Source organism: Panthera tigris, chromosome C2 (genome assembly GCF_018350195.1).
Source record: "Panthera tigris isolate Pti1 chromosome C2, P.tigris_Pti1_mat1.1, whole genome shotgun sequence".
NCBI classification, from domain to species: Eukaryota; Metazoa; Chordata; class Mammalia; order Carnivora; family Felidae; genus Panthera; species Panthera tigris.
In genome coordinates, this window is record NC_056668.1 from 110,143,632 (window position 1) to 110,168,923 (window position 25,292).

General features: G+C 37.2%; 1 long non-coding RNA gene across 1 annotated transcript; it reads right to left on the bottom strand.

Moving 5' to 3' along the window:
• Positions 1 to 13,181: 13,181 nt before the first annotated feature.
• On the bottom strand, positions 13,182 to 19,985 carry LOC122230711. The gene is made up of 2 exons (XR_006207757.1): positions 19,880 to 19,985; positions 13,182 to 13,445 (listed from the first exon to the last, which is right to left on the bottom strand). It is a non-coding gene; the product is annotated as an uncharacterized LOC122230711 (long non-coding RNA).
• Positions 19,986 to 25,292: the final 5,307 nt, after the last annotated feature.

A 25,292-nucleotide genomic window follows, 5' to 3' on the forward strand; every position in this document is an offset into this window, starting at 1 on the left:
AAAACAAGTCCTCAGTAGTTGTTGTTGTTGTTGTTGTTGTTGTTGTTGTTATTGTTATTATTATTATTCCCAGCAGGCTTAGAAGTTGTGTAGCTTAGCTATTATCACTCCTTCTTGACAGACTTTCTCTACAAAGATTAATCCCTTTCACATTATGCTTCACAAGCAAATATAACTTTAAAGTCTTTATTTACAAGGCATTTACTTACAAGAATTTCAAAACCCCATATTCAACTTCAGTTTGTTTGCGATGCTGGCAGGCAGGGGATGGAAGGGGAGTAGGTGTGAGACGGGCTTACAATCTTTGCCAGCCCAGACAGAATTGGAAATTATGCCTTCAGTCTCCAAAATGAGTGTCCTTTTTCACTGCACCTAAGTGCTCCATACGATGTTCTTTATCAGAGACTTCATTATCTTCTTTCAAGGCACAATGAAGAGCCTTTGTTTCTTGCCTCCACAGCGAGGGGAGTGCATGCGGAAGCGGTACATGCAGACCCTGCTTGGGGTTGCTTATGGGGGGAGAGCAGTTATCAATCACAATGCACAGAGATGCTTGGGGTTGGACTCTGAAGCACATTCCTGCTCTCTGATTAGTAGGCAATGAAGCGCAAGAAGTGCTCGGTATCAGTGACTCACAGTGAGACAGGAAATCTCAAGCGATCCGCCCTTCCTTCCTGCCCTCCAGACCAGCTGGGTTGCAGAACCACAGGCCTCAGCCAGCCTAGAGCATTGGGGAGAAGGGAAGGGCCAGAGTGGGCAGACCCTGGGCCAGTGCACTAGGCTCCCTTAATGGATCAAAAAGGCAGGACCCCCCACAGTCACACTGCTGCAGGGAAGGTACGCTCTCTTTATCCTCAAGGATGCTTTTTCTGTTGAGATTTCTCTTTTCCCCTTCACCCCACATCTCCCTGGTATATTCTCGCCTTTGTATTGTTTTTAAATATAAATACAAAGTTTGGCACAACTCAGTTGAGTGGTTTTCATTTACACTATGTTTTAAAAGCATGCAAGAAATGACATTAGTCATCATTACAAGCAATGTCTCCACAGTGGCAAAATGGCAGAATGTGTCTCTCCAGCAAGATGTAAACACATTACAGTAGGCTTTTGAACCCAGTGTAAAATTCTTTCAATAAAGTTACACCATGTTTCTCGTCATGAGAGCAGCCAATAATCCTAATGATGGTAAAGGCTAACAGTTATGCCAAGAACTGCTTTGAGCACCTTATACCTTTTGAGCCATTGAACTGTTACCACTACCCTTTGAGATAAGCATTGTTGTTGTTCCCAATTTCCAGATGAGGATGCTATCACAGCAAATGAAATCCTCTTCCCTGTCTCCAAAAATTGCTTTTAAACCTCACAAATAGTGAACAAATGAAGCTGAAACATACAATATCATAAATGAATAAAAAATATCATAAATATCATAAATTAAGCTGCCTCTTGCAGGGATTTGTTATAAGAGTCAAATGAATAAATGACACAAAATGGTGATATACATGTTTCCCATATTTGGCCGAGTTCAGCAATATACTTCCAACTCATTCATTAAACTGTAAAAACATTATCCTAAAAAACATCCAAAGTCAAAACTCTGAAATGAGTTGTTACAGCAGACCAATTTTGGCAGTTATCTTTTTTTTTTTTAGAGCAAAGTTTTCATATTTTATTGGAATGAAGTGATAACATCTGATAAATTCTGATAAAGATACATTTTTTAAAATATGAAATTTATTGTCAAATAGGTTTCCATACAACACCCAGTGCTCATCCCAAAATGCAGTTATCTTTTTCAAGACCACTTCCCTCTCTTCCTACAGGGCAGCAATGTCAGAAAGTGTCAGAAGTATGCCTTCCTGTGTGTTCGTGCAGAAACTAGGTCTCAGGTTGAAAAACCATTTATTGGGGTGTGGAGATACACACACACACACACACACATATATATATATATATATATACATATATATATATATATATATATACACACACACACACACACATATACACACACACACATATATATACACACACATATATATACATATATACATATATATATAACCTTTCAGTTCACCTCCTTTTAGTTTCCTGCTCTCTCCAAGCTCAGCTCACACCCTGTGTTGCAGCCACGCCAAAATACTTCTAATGAATTGTTCATTGTTGTATGCCTTTGAATAAGTGGCTGCTTTCTCTGTTTGAAAAGCCATTGCTCCCCCATTCCACCCAGTGAATCCTCCAACATTCAGAATTCTGTCCATCTTTTCGTACATTCGAATAGGATTTACTGAACACCTCTTGCAAGGCAGACACCAGGTGGGGTAGGAAGGAGGTTCTGACTGTTTTTATTCTAGTGCATAGAGACAGAGTTGAAAGAGAGAGAGAGAGAGCGGGAGGGAAGGAGGGAGGGAGGAAGGAAGGAAAGCAAAAAAAGCAAAGGAAGGAAAGAAGAAAAATGAAGAAGAGAAGGAAAGGAGCAAGGGAAAGGAGGAAAAGGGGGAAGGCAGAGGGAAGGAGGGAGGTACCTACCTACCTTGGTTTGTGTTATGCAGAGCTATATGACATTAGGTGATAAGTGGTTACTTATATCAGGTGTCAGGGATCCAGCCACAAGCTCTGAATGGCAAGAAGGAGACAGTCAGACAGAGGTAGACACCACTAGTTCCAAGGTGCTAAGCTCTCGAGAGCAAGCCCGGTTTCCCAACCAACTGAAAGGAGCTGGCGTGACTGAGGTGCAGTCACAGAGAAAGGCAGCCACCATATTCCATTGGTTTTGTAATACCTGTCAGTAGTTCAAAGTGAAAATTTAAAGCAGAGAATTGATATGATCTAATATATTCTAATAAATCCCTCTGGCTATTGAGAGCACACTGGAGTTTAGGAGGTCAAATGTGGAAGCAGGAAGACAAGGGAGGATACAGGTAAATGAGTCAAAGCAATTCTTTCTTCTCTTTCTTTGTGCTCACACAGCATTTTGTAAAGACTCAATGTTACACGTATTTTAAAAACTGATGTATGTGTTTTCTCCTCTACTTAGAAAATAAGATCCTTGAAAGTAGGGATGAACCATCATTACACAAAAATAACAAAGAAAAAATTAATAAATTAAGCCTCTGAAGCTTAAAGTTTCTGAAGACAACAGTCATCTATTCAAATGACCGGATTGCAAAGTAGATTATTTACATTGCAGAAGAAATAGAAAGCATTACAGTCCAGAGCAGAGGAGGGAAAAAGCATATTATCCAACTGAGGGTATAATACGGAACCAGAACATTAGGGTCTGGTGTTCTTTAACATAGTAGGATGTTAAAACAAGGTGACAGAAGTTTGACAGAGAACAAATCGAGTCAGCTTTCCCTTCTGATGTTTCACAGTTTCAGATAATGGCTGTATTTAGACTCAGGGTTCTAGGTCAAGATGAAACTCAATGAACATATTGAGAAATTATTTATCTGTGCTGGACTATTAAATAAGAAGTAAACAAAAGTGTCCGATCGCTTTTGGATTGTTCAAATTACAGCAAAACCCTAACACCGAGAAAAAGTGCTGACATTCTAAATGTTTCTTTTTGGAGCTATAAAAAGATCAATCATGAGGAAGGGTGAAGCTTGTTTTTAATGTATTCCCTTCCTCCTTTTCTGTATGTCACTCTCCTCGAGGGATCCTCTGCCTCTACCCATTCAGAGCCCTCAGGGGTGCACAAATTTAATCAAGGCCTTTTTCCTTCAGTCTTTCCCTTGATGTCTCATGCCCTTTCCCCAACCTACTTCAACTCTAGATCTAGATCTAGATCAATCTGTATATCTATAATCTATCCATAAAACATATATATAACTACAATATAATATGATTATATACGTGGTATAATATATAATATATAACTATATGTAATATATATGACTATCTTTATACATACAATCAGTTAGCAGTTGCCTCATAATAAAATGCCACAGAACTTAGTGACTTGAAACAGCCACCATTTCTGTCTCACAATCCTGTAAATGATCTAGCTAGTTCTGTTGCATTAAGCTAGCTCATTTGGGGCTCAGTGATCTAAAATGGTCTCCTCCCCTTGTCGGAGGCTACAGCAAGAACAGCTAGGACACCAAAGGCCTTTTTTCACATAGCCTCTCATCTTCAAGGACGCTTCTTCACATGGGAGCAGAAGAGTTCCCTGCAGCAGTAGGCAAATTCTAGTTGCAAGCACTTTTATGTCCTCTGCACTACATTTTTCTAATGTCCTACTGGCCAAAGGAAACTACCTGGCCAAGTTCAGTTTCAAGGTAGAGAGAAATAAACTCAGCCTTTTGATGAGAGGCATGGTAAAAGTCTCCTTGTAAAGGGACATGCCTATGGGGACATAAGTAATTTGTGACCATTTTGTGATACATTGCACCATCATTTTGAAGAAATCCCATAATTTCATTCACACTAAGGTGATAAGGGCTCCTAACAAGGTCCTGTGCTTCTTAATGTGGCAAAATATTTCACCTCAAGAGTGTGAACCTTGAGTCAGAATTGCAGACCCAGTAGCAGAGGAGGAATTCTTCTGCAAAGGACTCTTCCCTAGCATTTCCAGGCCTGATCTACAGGCAGCCACCCACCTGAGCATAGATCCCATACCTGGTCCCCATATTCCCTAGGCAGTTACATCATGGTGTGCTTGAGAGGCATGATTTGACACATGGAAGGGAGTATATCAATCATGTGACTGTACCAAATAACCTAGTACATAACTGTCCAATAAGTATTAGTTGAATTGGTTAATTCATATGTGCGTGTGTGTTTATGTGTGTGTGTGTGTGTGTGTGTGTGTGTGTGTATGAGTGTATTGAGAGAGAAGGAGGGAGGGTGAACATGCACAAACACCAGTTCCATTCCAAATACTCAGGCGTCAAGAGAAAACATGACAGAATGGAGCTGACACAGACTTTAAAGCTAGATGCACATACTACCTGTGTAACCTTGGGCAAATGTCTTAATCTCTCTAAGCCTTCGTGTCCTAATCTATAAAACTGCCATAATAATACCTTTGCTGCAGGGTTATTATAAAAATTAGATAGAATGATAGATGTAGAATACCTAGAGCAACACATGACATATTAGGGGCATTCAGTCATTAGGGAACAGGAGCCAAGCCTAGCTTCCCACACAAATTCCATTTCTCATTCCTGCCTTCCTTCCGCTCTCGTGCTACTTTCCCTTGGTGATCGGCCTTCTGCCTGCCAGGCCTAGACCAGACCAATCAGAGAAATGAGCAGGGCCAGGAGTAAGGAAATTCTTCTGCATCTTTAGGTTCTGTCAACACGAGGTTTTTCCAGCCATGACAGAAGAGGGTAGTTAAAGCAATGGGAATGAGTGACCAAAGCAGTGTTTCCTCTAGAAGTAAGCCTCTGGCTACCCCTTGTCCGCCATTGTGGTGCTACATAAACTCCCAGCCAGAGCAACTGTACAGACCCAGATCGGCCAGCAGGGTTTGTATAGTTAGCATTTCAGGAAGTATGGATAGATTTCAATTAAAGGTTGCAGACGGAACACATGCCTTCTCTTTGAGGCCTTCACATCTCACATTCCACAGAAATGCCTATTTTTAAAACTATGTGAAAGAAAAGTTCATAATAAATCCCAGGATCAGGGACTCAAAGATTTCTATATATTTCTCCAAGATGTGTGGGGGATGGGATCACAGACTGTCTGGATTCAAATGTCATCTCGGTCAGTCATAATCTGTATGAATTTGAACAAGTCTGTTTCCTCATTATAAAATGTAGATAATTATAGGACCTCCCTTATACGGTTGTTGTGTGGATTGGCCAAGTCATGTGAAGCACCTACAACACTTCCAGAAACACAGCTCAGTAACAGTTAAATTGTTATAAACCGAAGCCAAGGAATTTACAACTAAGAAATTGCACGGAAGAAAGTTGGAAGTTCAAGCTGGGAATTGGCAAGAATCCAGAGGAAAGTGAAGCAGAAATCAAGGGTATTGGTTTAATATCTACAGAAAAGCTATTCAGTCCGTCTTCCAAAATTCTCTACTCCCACATCCACGTGCAGGGGTGATGTGTACCCTAAGTTAGCTCAAACCAAAGCTGTTCTCTCTAAAGAAGTTGAATAACTCACCTCTGAGGGGCTAAGGCTCCTGTTGCGGCTGCTTGGTACATAAAGGTAGTCTCTCTACTTTGCTGACTAAATGAATGGTTTAACTTAAAAGGATCACCAAGTGATGAAAAATCAGAGATCCCCACACAGGCACCATTTCTGAAACTTAACCATGTCAAAAAATAAGAGCCAAACATTTTCTGAGAGAAGAAACAGGTTATCTATAAAGAAATGAGAATCAGACTGGTGTCAGTCTTCTCCCCAACAAAATCAGTTGCTAGAAGATAATGGAAAATGCCTTAAAAGTTCTGAGGAAAAATTCTTTTGAAACTAGAATTATATACCTATCTAAATTATTTTTCCAGCCCAAAGACATTTTCAAGCATGCGAGAGCTTAGAAAATTTTATCTCCTATGCATACTTTCTGGGGGAAAAATATTGGGAGATATATATTTGAGCAAAAGAAAAAGTAATCCCAGAAAAATAAGGTCATGGCAGCCAAGAAAAAAATGAACTTGACTTAGAAATTTATGAAAAATAATTATTGGATGAAAGCTGTTCAGCAAGCTTAGAAAATCAACAATCCAAATAGTAACAGGAAATCTGAAGGTTCTAAAGAATAAGTCCTCAAGTGGAAAATATTACTGTAGGAAATATTCTTACTGATAAACTGTATGATATTTGACAAGATTAAACATATTCTAATTCTATCCACAAGAAAAAGAAAATTAATTAGAAATTTCAAATAACTGACATGATGCATGAAGAAATCATGGTCTAAATAGGAAACAAACTATAATATTGTGTAATATTTAGTAAATTGAAAAAGAAGAATCAATTTGACCTTAATACTTGGAATATTCTTCTTCAAAGAATACAGATTTATTAACACAAAGTTAGATCTCCATGTATCCTTTTAATTTCGAAATGTAAATTTATTGAAAAACAAAAAGAATGCATTTGAAAGACAAATTTCAGACTTATTCAATAAATATTGAGCATCGTCTTTGTGCCAGATATATCCACCATGTTTGTGATGTTTTTTTTTTTATTTTTTATTTGAAATGTTCATTTGACAAATGTGATTTATTTTGTATATTGGCCTTGTTTCCCAGCCCCCACACTGTATTAGACAGGAATGTTTATTTCACAACATATAAACTACTAGCCCTTGTGGTTTACTCCAAAGGGGGAAAAATACAAATGTTCTAGAAACAAATGAGACAAATTATGCCCTGGCATATTAAAGGATATCAGAATTCCTATATTGAAGTCACTTATTTACTTTATTCTAATTCACTGTTACCAAATATAAGCATAACCCCCCCGCCAACACACATACACAAATGGAATATATTGTGGGAATTGGAGATTTATGCTAAGGGATTTTACAAAGCATAAATAATAAAAAATGCTGGATGATTTAGGATAGTTTTTTTTTTCAAAGTGGCATTTGCAGATATTTAGGGGGTATGAATACATTCTCAGTAGTCCATAATTTCTCTGGAGAATTTTGAAATAATGTGACTTTAATTAAATAAATCTCAAATATTAATATAAACACATTCCTGATCGTGTTGATGAACACTTTCGAACACAGTAATGCTATATGACTTCTCTTAAGATTGGCTTGTAATTGTCTTACAGTGATTTTTTAAAAAATTATTGAATTTATTGAAACAAACAAAAATCACCCATTTCTTCAGATCTCCTTTATAGGCCAAAGCATGCTACTTTCTGCCTTAGGTGATAATACTCACATTATTATAGCATTCCAAAAGCTTTTTACTTTAAAAAAATTGTTTTTGACTGAACCTATTGGCAAAACACAGAGTAATCAACCATGTAGAAGAACGCAAGTGATACAAACATTGACAATGTAAAAAGATGGGGTATGTAATTGGGCAGAGATGGAGGGAAGTATATGGGGCATTAATTGTCTCATTTTATGTGAATCCAAATTTCTAAAGTTGATAAACCAAGAAAGAAATATTAATATTATTTACAGATATAAAGGTCACCTCTCAGGGCCTGTTTTGTTTCCTGAAAAATTGGATTGATGAAATATGCCTTATGTATCTCACAGCAGCTTTCCCATGAATGTCATATAAAATTAAAGGTATGGGAACACTTGGAAAAATAAAAGTGTTTTTAGCATCAAAATGGGTAACTTCTATAGAAGTCTGACCATTTGCTTTTGCATTGTAACTTCAGATTATCAAAGGATATTTAATATATCCAGTATTTTCATCAGCTCTTATAGTTTCCATTCTGTGTAGAATCATAGGCCTTTCAAGGTGAAAAGGCTTTCAGCAATCCTAAAGTTCACCTTCCTCCTTTCACAGGTGAGGAAACAGAGGCCACACACAGTTAACTGACTTGATTAAGTCAAACAGCTCTTAAATGACAGAACTGGTCCAAAAATTAAGTGTCACGAGCTCTAGGGCAATGTTTTCCTACTACATAGATAGATACATGGCCTAATACAGTAATAATAAGTCCAGATAATAAATCTGATTCTTCAGGACTTTAGGAAAAACTTAGAACCCTGTAGTTTCATATGATCAGAGAATGTCCATGGTATAAATAAATGTGCCTTCCTATCTTATGAAGGTTTATTACATAACTTGAATACAGACCTTACTATATTATTACATAAAAGTTACTTGATTAATAATTTTATGTGCTAAGGTAGTATACTTTACTCACGTTTGATTTAAAAATTCTAATGGAGACTTTGATGTTTCTTAGTTCCTCTGTTTTTTAGAGTAATGGGGCTATCGTAAGCATTCTATAAAAATGGGTTGGCTTATTGTTTCTCTTCTGTTTGTTTTCCTTTTAAGTTTGTGTTTGAAATCATTTCAAACTTACAGGAAAGTTGCAAAAACACTACAAAAACACCTGATTACTCATTACTGAGATTTACCAACTTTTAACATGTTCTTGATCTCTTTCACCCATCTACATTACATACTAAACCTTTAAAAAATATACATATTTTTTCTGACTCTTGTGAGAGTAGGTCACATGTCTTGCCCCTTTATTCTCAATATCCTATATACTTTTTACATAATCACAGTACAATTATTATATTTAAGACTCTTGATATCGATACAACATGTTAAAGCCCACATTTCAATTTTATCAATTGTTTCAATATCCTTTATACATTTTTTTTCCATTGAGGATATTGTCTAGGATAACATACAGTGTTTAGTTGTAATGTCTCTTTATTCTCATATAATTTAGAAATATTCCTCAGCCTCTTTTTGTCTTTCATGTCATTGGCATTTCTGATGAATACAGCCCAGTTATTTCATTTAATATACTGATTAAGGATTTGGTTTTCTGATGATTGAATTCAGGTTAGCCATTTTTGGTTGGATTGCTACACGAGTGATGTGTCTTTCTCATGGTTTCACATTTGGAAACACTGGATGTAACTTTGCCTCCTATTGGTGATGTTAATGTCAATCCACTTGATTAAGATGGCATCCTGTTTCCCCACTATACACTGTTTTATTCCTTTATAATTATTAAGTAATTTGTGGAGAGATATTTTGAGACTATGTAAATATCTCGTTCTTCATCAAATTTCCTTCCCTTAGATTTAATCTATTGATTATCCTAGCTTGAATCAATTTTACTGGGAAGGTTACAAAATGGCAAGTTTTTAACTCCATTTTATTTATTAGTCTTCTCTGTTTACCAGGTAGTAAGGAATAGCATTGTATTTTTCCTTATGTATTTATTATCAGTTTGGACCTATGAATTCTTGTTTTATTCAATTTAATGCACCTCTGGCTTTCTTTTTCTTTTTTTTTTTTTAATGTTTACTTATTTTTGAGAGACAGAGACAGAGAGAAAGAGATAGGGCGAGAGTGGGGGAGGGGCAGAGAGAGAAAGGGAGACCCAGAATCTGAAGCAGGCTCCAGGCTCTGAGCTGTCAGCACAGAGCCCGTTGCGGGGTTCAAACTCGTGAACTGGGAGATCTTGACCCCTTGAGCTGAAATCCAGTATCAGACCCTTAACTGACTGAGCCACCCAAGCACCCCTCTTTTTTTTAATGCCCAAATTGTCCTCGATGCCGCCTGTGGGAACTCATTCAAACTGTCTTTTTGTACCTTTGACATATTCTCATCATTTTTTGAGAATTTCCCTATTTCTGGCATAAAAAAATCTCCTGTTCATCTTGTACCTTTACTGCTGCTGCTGTCAAGGAATCGGCGATTCTCAAAAAGCCCTCATTTCTTTTAATGGGGAATGGTATTTGGCCTGATTGATTTTTGAAGTTGACATCATGGAGGTCAATCATGTCCTTTAACAACTCATCTCCTGGTTTAAGTAAAAAAAGCTAGAACTTAAAAAGTATTAGGTTTCATCCAGAATGGAAATACTCTGGGCTTGATTTTTAATTTTTTTTTCTTAGGCTTAGGAAGTAAATGTGAGAAATGAATCCATAGCAACAAAATGTACTGAAGTGTGTATCAAAGAAACATTTTAATTACCACATAAAATACTACAAAACAAATCAATTTGATTAGAAACCTAGCATTTTGAGTTGGAAATCACTGATTCCATTGAATACTGCAAATAAAAATATAAGCTGTATTTTGGAATTCTTCAAGAAAGTCAAGATTGCTCAGCTTGAAAATAGTACATAAACACAAACTCAAAATATGATTTTAAATACACAATATGAAAGTCAATAAGAAAAAAACAATTATGAGATATGAAATTTAAAACTCTAGTATCTGGCATATTATAGCTGCCAACATTTTTATTGAATGAATTTAAGAGATTTAAGAAAAAGATAGCCACTCATAAGAATCCAAATAAAACCATGCATATGAAAAGTATAAAACTGCATAAGTATTTGTAGTAGAATGCTACATATGTCCTCCCTACCTGAATACTGTGTGGTCAATTTCCGACATAAATACCATTTCTTTTAAATTTTGAGGTGTGTGTGTGTGTGTGTGTGTGTGTGTGTGTGTTTTAACAGGCAGTGGAGAAAGCAAAAAATACAGATGATGCCCAACATGGTATTACTAAAGCAGACTGGACTTCACGTTGTCTTTGCTCAAGAAAAGGAGGCCAGCCTAAACCAGAGCATCCGGGCAGTGGCTTTTCTTTGTGAAACCAGCCTGTGGCAATACCTATTCTCCAGCCGTGAGGCAATTAAATATCTAAGAATGGACCATCCTTCAATTGCTTCGCAAGTGTGAAATCAGCGCTGAGCATGTTCTAACTCACCATATGTGGTAATTAAATGTAGGAACTCACACTTCTGTGTGGCCATAAAACCTCTATTTGGGGAGGGAGGCCGCAAGATCTGCAGTTAGCCAGCCTGAGATCAGATAGCGATATGGGAGACATACCTAGCTTCACGCACTTACAAACACGTCCTCATACACTCCCTCGGTTTATTTCAGAGTCCCCAGGCTTCTCAGCTACTGCATGTAATAGTGAGAAAGAAATTTAGATCAAGAGACCGCAGGGCAAGACAGGAGTCCAAGAGCATGACTGGACTGGAGTTTCCAGGTCCTGCTATTTCCTTTCAAGTAATGAAATAAGTGAACATAAAAGAAGAGACCAGGTTAAAAAACAGAAAGGAGGCTGGGCAAGAAGCAGCAATAAGACACCAGCTAGGAAGGATCAAGGTTAGCTCTGCCAGACCTGCTGAGTCTTGCTCATTTAGAGGGAGGCTTCCTCCTATCGGTAAAACTACAGAGCTTTAAAAAAAGTTTTTTTTTTTTTTTCTAGTGCTCAAGGAGACCGTAGCATACGACCGGAAAATATTTCAGGATCCAATTGTAACTGATGGAAATATCCCTCAGACAAATGGTCTCAGCTGGAGGAGCTATTTATTAACTGGACTCACTGTGAGCAGCACCTCTCATCAGGCATTCAGCAGGAAATGAAGCCTTCCAGGAGGACTCAACCCAGCAGGAAGCTGCAGCTTGTGAGAAGAAATACCTGATTTACCTGCCCCCAAAAAGTGGTAATTCTGGCAACACAGCCGATAAACCCTAACTACATTTTGAAACGGAATGGGGAGGAATCAACCCAGAGCAAAGCGGGGCCCAGAAGCTGCAAGGCTGGCTCTCCCCTCTATACTTGGGGATCTAGTTGAGGCCCCTGGGTGACTCAGTTGGTTGGGTGTCCGACTTCGGCTCAGGTCATGATATCACGGTCCGTGGGTTCGAGCCCCGAGTCAGGCTCTGTGCTGACAGCTCAGAGCCTGGAGCCTTTTTCGGATTCTGTGTCTCCCTCTCTCTCTGACCCTCCCCCATTCATGCTCTGTCTCTCTCTGTCTCAAAAAATAAATAAACATTAAAAAAAATTATACTTGGGGATCTAGAGAAGGGAAACCTTGCCACACTGGCTCATCGCCTGCCACGTTCCCAAGAGAATCAGCGGGCCTGAAGGGAAGCTGGGGATGACTCAAGATGACCTGACACCCTGCACCATAGCCCTGCAAAGTGTCTATCTTTGCATAGTCTAGCCGGCACGAAATTCCAAGGGAGGCAGGGAATCCCTGTGGGGTGGAAGGAAGTGACAAGAGAGATCAAGTTAACCGTCAAGTCATGACCTGGTGAGTAAGCTTGAGAGTCTTCCATTTATTGTTTGACTTGAACTCCCTAGGAAAGAAGAGAACAAGTTGGCATTGTCTCATCACAGAGACCATATAACACGACTCACTGTCACGCTTTCTGTCCCTGCCTCTGATTACATTTATGGTGGATACTTGTGGAGGCTGGCTCCTGTCGCTATTTCTTTTATACTTGTAATACATTTACAAAATAAAATCTACATCCCACACACCCATCGCCCTCAGCTCATCATCTACCAATTCCTCACTCCCCTATGTCTTCCCCTATATATGAGACAAGTAAATGAGTGAGAGAAGCGTTCCATTTTTCAAACAACTTGCGGAGTATTAAAGGACGAAGGCTGTTTCAGTCCATTTCCTATATTTTTTATAGCTACAACATAATTATCCTTGATGTTCATAATGGAGGTCTGCACAACTGCAAATTCTACATCACGAAGGACTAAATTATATTCATTGTAGATGTATTGCTATTCATTTTATTGCATTCAAATTTTTGACAATCCATGTGTAACATATTCGGTGGTAGTGATAATAGAGTGGAAAACCCCATTCTTCAAGTAAGCTTCCTGAATCAATTACTGAAGAAACAGGGGAGAACAATGATGGTCTGGAGTTCCTTTGGGAGGGCTATTTTACACATATGATGAATACAGAGCAGCTCTTCTTAAGGTCTTTGTGTGGATGAGCAAGGCCAGAATTCTCATTCTTTTACTTGAATCTTTAACTTTAGAAGAAAGGTAAAGAACGATCATTTTGAAAATGCTGTTCCAAGGGTCAGTACTCTCTGTAATTATAAACCTCAATTCTTGCTGCCATTATTAACTTTTGTATATATTCTCATGAGACAGGGACGGGATGAGAGTCAACTGTAGCATTTGAAAATAATTGAGTAAACTGAGGGATCACCAAATATGCTTTTTCAAAGTAAGGGAAGAGAAGGCTAAACTTGTCTGGCTTGATTGCCTGGCTTGGAATGGGAAGTGAAAACTGGATTTAATTACAAAAATAGTCAATATTGGCATCAGAAAGTAATGAAAATTTAACGTTAAGCCTAGTGCATAGAATTACAGACCTGCGCTTTTCTTAAATAGCTACCAATTGCATGAAAACCTTTAAGAGAACCTCCAAGCAAATTTTCAATCACAGAATTAGTGCAACAAAGGCTAATTACGCTTTTACCTCTTCTTTGAGTCTTGTGTATACATAGGCACTTAACACCAACAACCATGCAAGCTGTTCTAGAAGTCAATATGTGAAGAGGTGCAAGTTTTTAGTTGATTCAACCAAGCAGAACTTACCAGGGTGGAACCAAATTTAGAATGTTAAAGGTACATATGTGTTGTTGAAAAGTCAAAGGCAAGATTTTCCTTCTCATAATTTACTATTGTTAGAAAAACTATAGGTGATATTTAAATTTTGACAACAGGATTTAAAAGAATGTTTACAAATGCTAGTGGAGAGGGCTGGAGTCACAGCTCAACCTCTCCTTGCCCTGGGAAGTCTTCATAAACTTTCAAAGCAATGCTCTCAAATTCAACCTATTATTGGCCACAGAGTTCCTTAGGGCAAAGTTTTCACACATCTCTGAGACAGTTGGTGAATCCCAGTTACCTTTGAAGTGAGATGCCCGAAGTCAATAACCAGGTTGACCTGGTGTGGTCCTGTCTTCACATTCACAAGCAGGTGAAAGGAAGAGTGACACCACTTGTGTAGACAGAGATTTTGTGCTAAAAGCTGGGAGCCGGGCAAATGAAGCTTTGCTGTCCTGTCCGTTGCCTTCTGTTTCTTTTCTATGGCAGAGGGATTCTAGACTTCAATTCAAGGTTAGAAATGATTGAAAACTGAAACCAGTCCTCCAGATAAATAGGCTCAAAGTATTAGGCAACTTCATAATTCATAAAAATAATAGTTTAGTAAGTAGTGTTAATATGGACTTGAAGAAATTATAAATAAGATACTGTTAAATGTTACTGTTTATTAAAAACAGTAGTCAATCCTTTGAAAACTTTGGGTTCTCAAGAATTCTGTTTGCTTTAAAACTGCCCAAATTTCCATTTTGAATTTTCTGCTAAACTTCATTTTGTCTCACTAATGCTAAAACGTGAATTTCAAAATGTGGATTTAATGTAGCCAGCTCTCATATATTTGTCCCTAAAAGTAGTCATGTAGGGATATGATGTTAAACTTCAGGTCCTGATTTTGCTTAAAAATCATGTCTATGTTAAAGTAGTTACAACACTGAGAACTGTGACTGTAGATTATTTTTAAACTCTTATTTGTTCTTCCTTGTGTTTAATCATCATACATTTATAATTTGTATAGTCACATAAAAATATGTTAATAAAAAATGTCCAGTGCTGAGCCAAACCCTGAAAAGAGGCTTTACCCTGCCCATGAGCACATTTAGAGGTTCCCCGGGCAAAGAACAGCAGACATGGAATTTATACATTATTTAGCAAGTATTTCCTAAGAGCCCTGTTGTATGTCAGATGCTGCGTGAAGTCCTAGGTAGTTATGGAGCCACCTTAACTACATCTCCTCTTTCGAAAACACTCTCTTTCCACAGCTTTTCCCCTTCAGAAGAGGAACAACATCAGTAATTACTACCTAGACCCAAACTTCAAATCTATGAAAGCCTCTACCAAAATATAAAATAAGATCTCGAAAGGAATTGAACGCTAGATCAAAACTAGGGCAAAGCAAAGTAAAAATAATCTAAAATAAGTATGTATCCAGAAGTGTTGTGTTTATTAGTGTTACTTTTTTAAGGAAGAACTAAAAAAAGGAGAACAGTTTTTATTAAGTATCAACTTTCTGCCAGGCATTAAGCATTGCAATTTATAAATTGAAAATAATTTAATCCTCACGATAGTTGTGTAATATACATCATTACTTATTTTTCTAATGAAAAAACGGTCCCAGAAAGCTTAAGAAACTTGCCCACATCACCGAGCTGATGAAAACAGAGCTAGGATTATAATCTACTTGTTCTGATTTCAAAAGCAAACTGAATTGGTCAGTTTCTTAAACTAATAAAATGAGGAGTAAGAGGGTCATGATCTAAGAAACTTGCCCACATCACCAAGCTGATGAAAACAGAGCTAGGATTATAATCTACTTGTTCTGATTTCAAAAGCAAACTGAATTGGTCGGTTTCTTAAACTAATAAAATGAGGAGTAAGAGGGTCATGATCTAAAGTACTAAATACTAGATAAGTAGAAACGATAATCATTAGGGAAAAGTTTCTGGTTTAAAATTTTTTCCTCAATCACTTCTTTTACCAAGGCAACCAAAGAAACAGAAACTAAGTGAGTAGTTTTGGCCTTTCTCTGCCCTTTGGTAAATAATGTCTTAGGGATCTTGAACCCACAATACTAGAGCAGAACAGAGGCTGGAGTTTAAGCTCCCAGCTAACTAGCTAACTCACACACACACACACACACACACACACACACACACAGATAGATTAAGAGTGTTGCATGATAAAATTTCATAAAATATTAACACCTCTTGCTTTAATTAATAGTCCCTTCTGATAGTCACTTCAACTTAAAAAGCTGGGCTTTATAAGACACTGAAACTAAAAAACAACAGCAACAAAACTCGAGCTTCACTCATATAAGTTCTCAATAATTAAGAAGTATTATGTGACTCAAATGTTAAAATGCAGATAAATTCCAAATATCTGGTCCAGCCATACTCTTTTAAACTCCAATTGTTTGTTTTTATTGGGAATCCATTTCATTTGGCCACTAAGTATGTGATTCCCTTTTTGGAATCTATTCCAAAGTCTATTCCCTTTCTGGAATATAAATTTCCTATTTTAAAACAATGTGGATTGTTTTAAGATAAATAAATAAGTAAATAAATAAATAAAATTCAATGAATCTGAAAACAGTAAACCTATCTCTTTTATTCTGATTTTCTATGTCAGTGTATGGAAAAAAAAATAAGAGTTTCATTTGTTCCAGAACTTTGTTCATACTGCATTCTATTGCATGATCAAGAAACATAAGTACAATATCTTTTGGAACATTTAATTCAGTTATATTATCACATATTTGAAAATGGACTTTATCATCTTGATATACTACCCAGAGCTTGGGATGGAGAAAGGCCTCAAGGAAGGCCTGGTGTTCTCACAAATGCCATCAATCTCGCCTCCTTCCATTCTCAACTCTTCTACCATCAAGGACAGAGAGCGAGCTCAGGCTCATCCATTTAGCACATATCCCTCTAGCAACATGTTGTCATTTCCCTTCTCCTTTGACACAACACTTACTGTTCCTTAAAATGTATTCCACCTGGAGGAGTAAGGCATTTGCCATTTGACTATAGAAAGCTACAGTGTTTCTCTCAAAGATGGTATCATCGTTATTGGCATTTGGGACTTATTTAAGCAGGACTCACTGGCTGGGAAGTCATTTAGCAACCCTGACCCTGGGGTACTGAATGCCAGCGATCCCCCTTCCCAACTGCAACAACAAATTCAGTAGAATAAAATGCCACAATATATATATTTGCACAAACCCCTCAGGAGACAGTATTTCCCTAACTGCCAATCACTAATTTAAGCCAACTGCCTCACTAAGCCACAGATAAATGAGCAACTTGCTCAAGATCATAGAGATAATGAATATTTTTTAAAAATGTACTCTTCTTCATATCAAGAAAAGATTTTCAGTGCATAACTGGACAGTTATTTGAAGTACTTCTTCCAGTTATGCATATGGTTTTGAAAGTAAATATTAACTTTTATGACAGTAAGTGAAAGGCAGAAAAGTAGGCACTGTTGTAATGTTTACTTAAAGGAATTAATATCAAATATCTGTGATGTGTATGATATAAACAATATTCCCTTAGAGCAATGATTCTCAAAGTGAGATCTTCAAAGCCTTCAGGTCTCTGAGACCCTTTCAGGGCCCCAATGAAGCCAAAACTATTTTTATAATAATACTAAAACATTTTTTGCCTTTTTACTATGTCAATACTTAAACTGAAGGTGCCAAAAATAAAAAAAAATAGTTGGGAAAAATTTTGTGCTAGTGTCTTAGCACAAATCAAGGCAATGACACCAAATTGGTCTTACTAGTAGTCATTGTATTTCATACTACCAGAGAGATAGAAAGAGAGACAGAGGAAATTTGATAACATCTGTGTGATTCTTCAACAAAGTAAGAACCATGCTAGGAGAAATTTTCAAAGGCTTTTGCAAGATTTACTACCGTTGAGTCGATAAAAATAACTAAAATTAATTTTCATGTTGACTTTTAAAAAGACACAGTCATTGACAAATTTCTAAGGTTTTCACATTTTATGGGAAAATTTAGTCAAAACTTCACTACTTCCTGGCATCTCCTTCAAAGTTCATTGATTGGGGTCCTAGAAAAAAGCTTCAGCTACCTCGACAGCTCTTTTACCACTCTGTGATATCACTGTAGGTGAACACTTTAACTCTTACAAAGGAGAGAGAAATTCTACTCTTCAGATTACATAAGGCTTCGTGAGAGGTCATACAGTGTTGCACCCATAGCCAGAATGCCTTTACTTAAGACCTATGTGTTTGTAAACTTAACTTCCCTTGACTCAGCTTACTTATTTGTAAAATAGTGCCAACATCCAGGTAAATTGTTTGGAAGAATAGTGGCATATAGAAATACTCAGTAAGTACTAGCTCTTATTTTAAGAATAAATTAAGGAAAACACAACTTTCAAGAATGAATCCATATTTGAATTATAGAAATGTAGAGATCATCTATAAATATTATGTCCACTATGGGACATTTGCAAGGACAGATTGTGTAGAAGGGCCCAATGATTTGAAGATCTAGAAATTAATATGTAATGAGAAGTTTGTATCTAATCAATAGTTGCAAAAACATTTTTACAAATTCTAAGTGTGAAGAATGTCTTCATTCTTAGGTAAATGAATACCAATATTATTTTTAGAGATTTTAGTCTCTGGACTACCTTTAATATATAATGAATTAAAGGTAAACTTCATGAGTTAAAGTTAAAAGCCAAATTACTATGAACATCAATTTTTAAGAATATCAATCTATACATTTGATTGTGTATTTATCTGTAGCAGATATATTTTACCAGGTATTTTCAGCCTACATAAAAAATTAATATGATTCGTCATCTCAAAGTATTATACACTGTCATATTATAAGTGTTTTCTACCTTGCTATGTTTCCACTCTTTGTCTTACCAAATGACTTCAATTTGTCAACACTAAAGAAAAACATAACAAAAACCTTTCCTAGTCAGTATTCTTGTTAATATAGCACATTAAAATGCACCTTCTGTATCATAGGAACATAGCATGCTGCTATTAGAGATCACATTAATTTTAATAGACGAAAACAAAAAGAAGCACATATAAAACTTGGTATACAATATTTTTTATGTAACCAAATGTTTCAGTATCACTATAGATAAAATTTGATATAATCTTGACCTTATCACATTTTAGATTATAACATATATGCACTGCTCTCAGCAATGAACATAAATTCCATCTTTCTGCTCTGTACCTTGTATACACCATATAAATGATAAGCTGGTTCTGGGGGGGGGGGATTGTTATATTGCTTTCTCATCCTTCGGATGATCATATTTTAGGCCTGAGTGTTACACCCTGTCACCTTGAATAAATGATTAATAATTTTCAGCGTTACTGAAACGACTTCCGTTATTGATGACCGCTCGTTTGGTTTGCAAACTTTAAAGTTATGGTGGTGAACTGTTTAAAGTTATGGCTTATCTTTGCCAAAAACCGCTAACAAATTAAAAAGCAACATTCTTGGGAGCTGCTGAATATTCCCCCTTCCTAAAATTCAACAGAGACATGACTAGTGGAAGCACAAGATGTTCCAAACAACTATCACATGGAACAGTAGGAGAGTCTCCATTTCAACTTTCACAAATAAGCATTTGAGCCAAAGCCTGACCTGCAGATATCAAACAAAGGAGTATCTATATATTCCTTAAAAAATAAAGGCCTGATTCTTAAAATCATTTCTTTTTCTTTTTATAAATACTCTTATTACTCTAGTACTTTAGTTACATAAATGAATTTTCAAAAAGAATGACATACATATTGCTATATCAACACCCTAAACATGGTGTGAAAACAATATAAGAACATTGACCTGAATGATGTTTAGAGAAAATTTAAATATATTAAATCTATGTTGCAGACATGTTTTTTATAGCCTGGCATGTCTCCAGAGCTCCTCTCCCCTGCCATTCTGAATCTTTGTCCTTCTGGAGTGGTAACCTCAAACCTGAATCCAAAAGAGGCATGTGAGAATTCCAAATTCTAGTAGCAAAAGCCACAATGATGCATTTAGCCAGAGCCAATCAGAATGAATCCCAATCACTGGCTGGGATTATGAAAAAATCTACAGTAGCAGGATAAATGACCCTGCCCAAGAATAAAGCCAATCAAGAAGCATGCAATGATGACCTCTGGAGAATGAGAAATTGAATCCTGAACCATTATTTGAGGACCTAGATTTATCACTGCTCAAATTCAAATCACCTCTGAACTTCTTTAGTCACATAAGAAAATAATTCTCTTTTGTGTTTTAAGGGACTTTAAGTTGGTTTCTACTGCTTGCAAGGCAAAGCACCCTCATTAACATGATCTATTACTCTAGCTATTTAAAGAAGAAAAAATAGGGGCACCTGGGTGGCTCAGTCGGTTAAGCGGCCGACTTCAGCTCAGGTCATGATCTCGCGGTCCGGGAGTTTGAGCCCCACGTCGGGCTCTGTGCTGACAGCTCAGAGCCTGGAGCCTGTTTCAGATTCTGTGTCTCCCTCTCTCTGACCCTCCCCTGTTCATGCTCTGTCTCTCCCTGTCTCAAAAACAAATAAAACGTTAAAAAAGATTTTTATAAAAAAAAAATAAAGAAAAAAAAGTCTCAGGGCACCTGAGTGGCTCAGTTGTTTAAGTGTCAGACTTTGGCTCAGGTCATGATCTTGTGGTTTGTGAGTTTGAGCCCCATGTGCCTTGTGCTGACAGCTAAGAACCTGGAGTCTGCTTTGGATTCTGTGTCTCCCTCTCTCTCTGCCCCCTCCCCACATGTGCTCTCTCTCTCTCTCTCAAAAATAAATAAACATGAAAAAAATTTTTTTAAATAAAATATAAATAAATAAACATTAAAAAAATTAAAAAAAATCTTTATACTCCATATAGATGAGTTTGTGATGAACCTGATTCCCCAAATACTCCAGGGGATTGTAAATCATTTTAAAGTTTTGGAAAGCAATATGAATATAATGACCTATATACATGTTATGTTCTAGTATTTTGCTTAAGAATACAATATGGCAGGTGAATAATTATTAAATGCAGTGTAATATGCCTCAGAATATTAAATGCAACAATCTAAATCTTAACTATAGCACAATAAATAAACATATAGTATATTAATACCATATTATGCAAATCTTAAGTTATAAAGATTATGGAAAAAAAATAAATATTTGTGATATAATATTAAGTAAAAAGAATAAAAAACATTGTACTTATTATAATAATTACAGCTATATAAAATGATATATGGATGGAGACAGTGATTCTCAACTGTGGTTCCATGTTAGAACCTCCTGGGGAGTGTTGTTAAAAATGTAAAAAGTGTTGAAGTCTTAGAAATTCTGATTTAATTGGTTTGGGATGGTCATTGGTATTTTTCTAAAGCTCTGTAGGTGATTCTTATGTGCAACCATTAGTAAAAGTTTTAGAATAAGAAAAAAAAATGAATAGTAAGCCCCTCCCAGTAAGTCAAGACATAGTTCATTTTTATACATTCACTTATTCACAACTTGTCATATTCACATACTCATAAATTCTTCTTTGTGTTGGCATTTCTTATCCATGGTTAAACCTGAAAACGGTTCAGGTTTTGATAGTTTCTCTAGTAGCTGAGGAAAAAAATGGCAGCTTAATTATGTCCTAGAGTAGAACAGGGGAAAAAAGGATGGTTGGGGAGCCTATTTTCAGGTATAAATTAATTGCTGGATACACCAAAACCTGACATATCCCAGTCTCTTGTGTTAATAATTTTAATGGTTTTCCTATGGTATTTGCTACTTGGACTTTTTTTTTTTAAAGCAGGTGGCCTGCTGTGCGATTTGCATATGTGTACATGGATTTTCTCTTATCTCCTAGTGTCTCTGTCCTAAGTCTCTTTTGTTGGACCATTCTCCACTCAAGGTTAGAGAAACCCAAAGTTCAGGCCTCAGCTCTTCACACCCTCACCCAGCCTGGGTGATGGATGCACATATGACTCTCAACTATCTATCTCCAGGCCTGACCTCTTCCCTGAACTCCATACAGCCAGCTGCCTCCTCAGCATCTCCATTTGAATGTCTAATAAGCATCTTGACCTAAAGCAGAGCCAAACTCCTAGTTTTCCCCCCCAGACTTAATTGTCCCTGAATGTTCCCCATGTCACCATTCACCTATTTGAACCAACCGTCAGTCTCATCCTTGATTCTCGGTCTCAACACTTGTCCAGTTCATCAGCAAATCCCTTTGGTTCTACCTTAAAAGTACATCTTGGGTTCAATTCACTTCCCATCAATTTCAATTTATTCCCAGCCATCAGGATCTAATAGCCAGCCTGCTTTTACTCATGTCCCCCATTGTGTAAATTAGGTCAGATCATTTTTTTTTTTCTAGCTGATAGCCCTCCAGTGGTTTTCTATCACAATCAAAATAAAATCTATATCTTCACCCAGCTGGCCAGTCCCTGCATGATCTGGATGGACTTTGTCTCCCCTGCTCTCCCATGACTCACAGAGCTGCAGGCTTCATAAGCCTTCCATGCTGTTCCTCACGGGCACCAAGCCTTTTCTAGCCTCAGGGTATTTTCTCTCCTGCCTAAATTTCTCTGTCCTCAGATTTCTGTGTGCCTCAGCATCTCATACTTCTCCCCAGTGTCTATCAAAGTTCACCTTCTCAGAGAGGCCTTCCCTGAACACCTATCAAAAAGATATCAAAAAGAGAAGATCCTTGAAAATCATCCAAAAGATTCCTCACCACCCACATCCCTTTCCATCCCTTTAAGATGCTTAATTTTTCTTGATGGTACTTACTGCTATCAGTGTCACATTTGTATCTGCTATTGTCTGACTTCCTCATACTCTCCATGAAAATGGGGATTTGATGAGTTTTATTTGCTGCTTTATCCTCCAGCTTTAGAACAGTACCTGGCACATAGTAGGCAGTCAATAAATATTTGTGGAACTAATGAATCAATACAAAAACAATGAATCAGTGAGATATATACACACACACACACACACACACACACATAAGTATATATATTTTTTAGGACAGTTTTAGATTTACAGCAAAATTGATCATGTTTTTGAGTTACAGAGAGTTCCCATATATCCCCTGCCCTATATATCCCCACATATGCAGTCTCCCCCACTACGTACATTTGGTACCTAAGTGGTACTTTTTTTTTTTTTTGAAAACTTCCCAGCAGTTTTTTCTTCTAATTTTATTTTTTTAAATTTACACCCAAATTAGCATATAGTGCAACAATGCCCTCCAGTAACCCTGTTTGTTCTCCACATTTAATCTCTTACGTTTTGTCCCTCTCGCTGTTTTTATATTATTTTTGTTTCCCTTCCCTTATGTTCATCTATTTTGTCCCTTAAAGTCCTCATATGAGCGAAGTCATGATATTTGGCTTTCTCTGAATGACTAATTTTGCTTAGCATAATGCCCTCCAGTTCCATCCACACAGTTGCAAATGGCAAGATTTCATTCTTTGTGTATATATATACCACATCTTCTTTATCCATTCATCCACTGATGGACATTTGAGCTCTTTCCATACTTTGGCTATTGTTGATAGTGCTGCTATAAACATGGGGGTGCTTGTGTCCCTTCGAAACAGCACACCTGTATCCCTTGGATAAATGACTAGTAGTGCAATTGCTGGGGCGTAGGGTAGTTCTATTTTTAGCTTTTTGAGGAACCTCCATATTGTTTTCCAGAGTGGCTGCACCAGCTTGCATTCCCACCAGCAGTGCAAAAGAGATCCTCCTTCTCCTTATCCTCACCAACATCTGTTGTTGCCTGAGTTGTTAGGTTAGCCATTCTGACAGGGGTAAGTAAGGTGGTATCTCATTGTGGTTTTGATTTATATTTCCCTGATGATGAGTGATGTGGAGCATTTTTTCATGTGTCAGTTGGCCATCTGGAAGTCTTCTTTGGAGAAGTGTCTATTCATGTCTTTTGCCCATTTGTTCACTGGATTATTTCTTTTTTGGGTGTTGAGTTTGATAAGTTCTTTATAAATGTTGGATACTAACCCTTTATCTGATATGTCGTTTGCAAATATATTCCCCATTCTGTTGGTTGCCTTTTGTTTTTGCTGATTGTTTCCTTTGCTGTGCAGAAGATTTTATTTTGATGAGGTCCCAGTAGTTCATTTTTGCTTTTGTTTCCCTTGCCTCCGAGATGTGTTGAGTAAGAAGTTGCTGCGGCCAAGATCAAAGAGGTTTTTGCCTGCTTTCTCCTGGAGGATTTTGATGGCTTCATGTCTTACATTTGGGTCTTTCATCCATTTTGAGTTTATTTTTGTGTATGGTGTAAGAAAGTGGTCCAAGTTCTACTTCTGCATGTTGCTGTCCAGTTTTCCCAGCACCACTTGCTGAAGAGACTGTCTTTATTCCATTGGATATTCTTTCCTGCTTTGTCAAAGATTAGTTGGCCATACGTTTGTGGGTCCATTTCTGGGATCTCTATTCTGTTCCGTTGATCTGAGTGTCTGTTCTTGTGCCAGTCCCATAATATCTTGATGATTACAGCTTTGTAGTATAGCTTGAAGTCTGGGATTGTGATGCCTCCTGCTTTGATTTTCTTTTTCAAGATTACCTTGGCTATTTGGGGTCTTTTCTGGTTCCATACAAATTTTAGAATTGTTTGTTCTAGCTCTGTGAAGAATGCTGGTATTATGTTGATAGGGATTGCATTAAATATGTAGATTGCTTTGAGTACTATCGACATTTTAACAACATTCATTCTTCCTATCCAGGAGCATGGAATCTTTCCTTTTTTTGTGTGTCTTCTTCAATTTCTTTCATAAGCTTTCTACAGTTTTCAGTGTATAGATTTTTCACCCCTTTGGTTAGGTTTATTCCTAGGTATTTTATGGTTTTTGGTGCAATTGTAAATGGGATTGATTCCTTGATTTCTATTTCTGTTGCTTCATTGTTGGTGAATAGGAATGTAACCGATTTCTGTGCGTTGATTTTGTATCCTGCAACTTTGCTGAATTCATTAATCAGTTCTAGCAGTTTTTTGGTGGAGTCTTTTGGGTTTTTCATATAGAGTATCACATCATCTGCAGAGTGAAAGTTTGACCTCCTCTTGGCCCATTTAGATGGCCTTTTATTTCATTGTGTTGTCTGATTGCAGAGGCTAAGACTTCCAATACTATGTTGAATAACAGTGGTGAGAGTGGACATCCCTGTCTTGTTCCTGACCTTAGGGGGAAAGCTCTCAGTTTTTCCCCATTGAGGATGATATTAGCACTG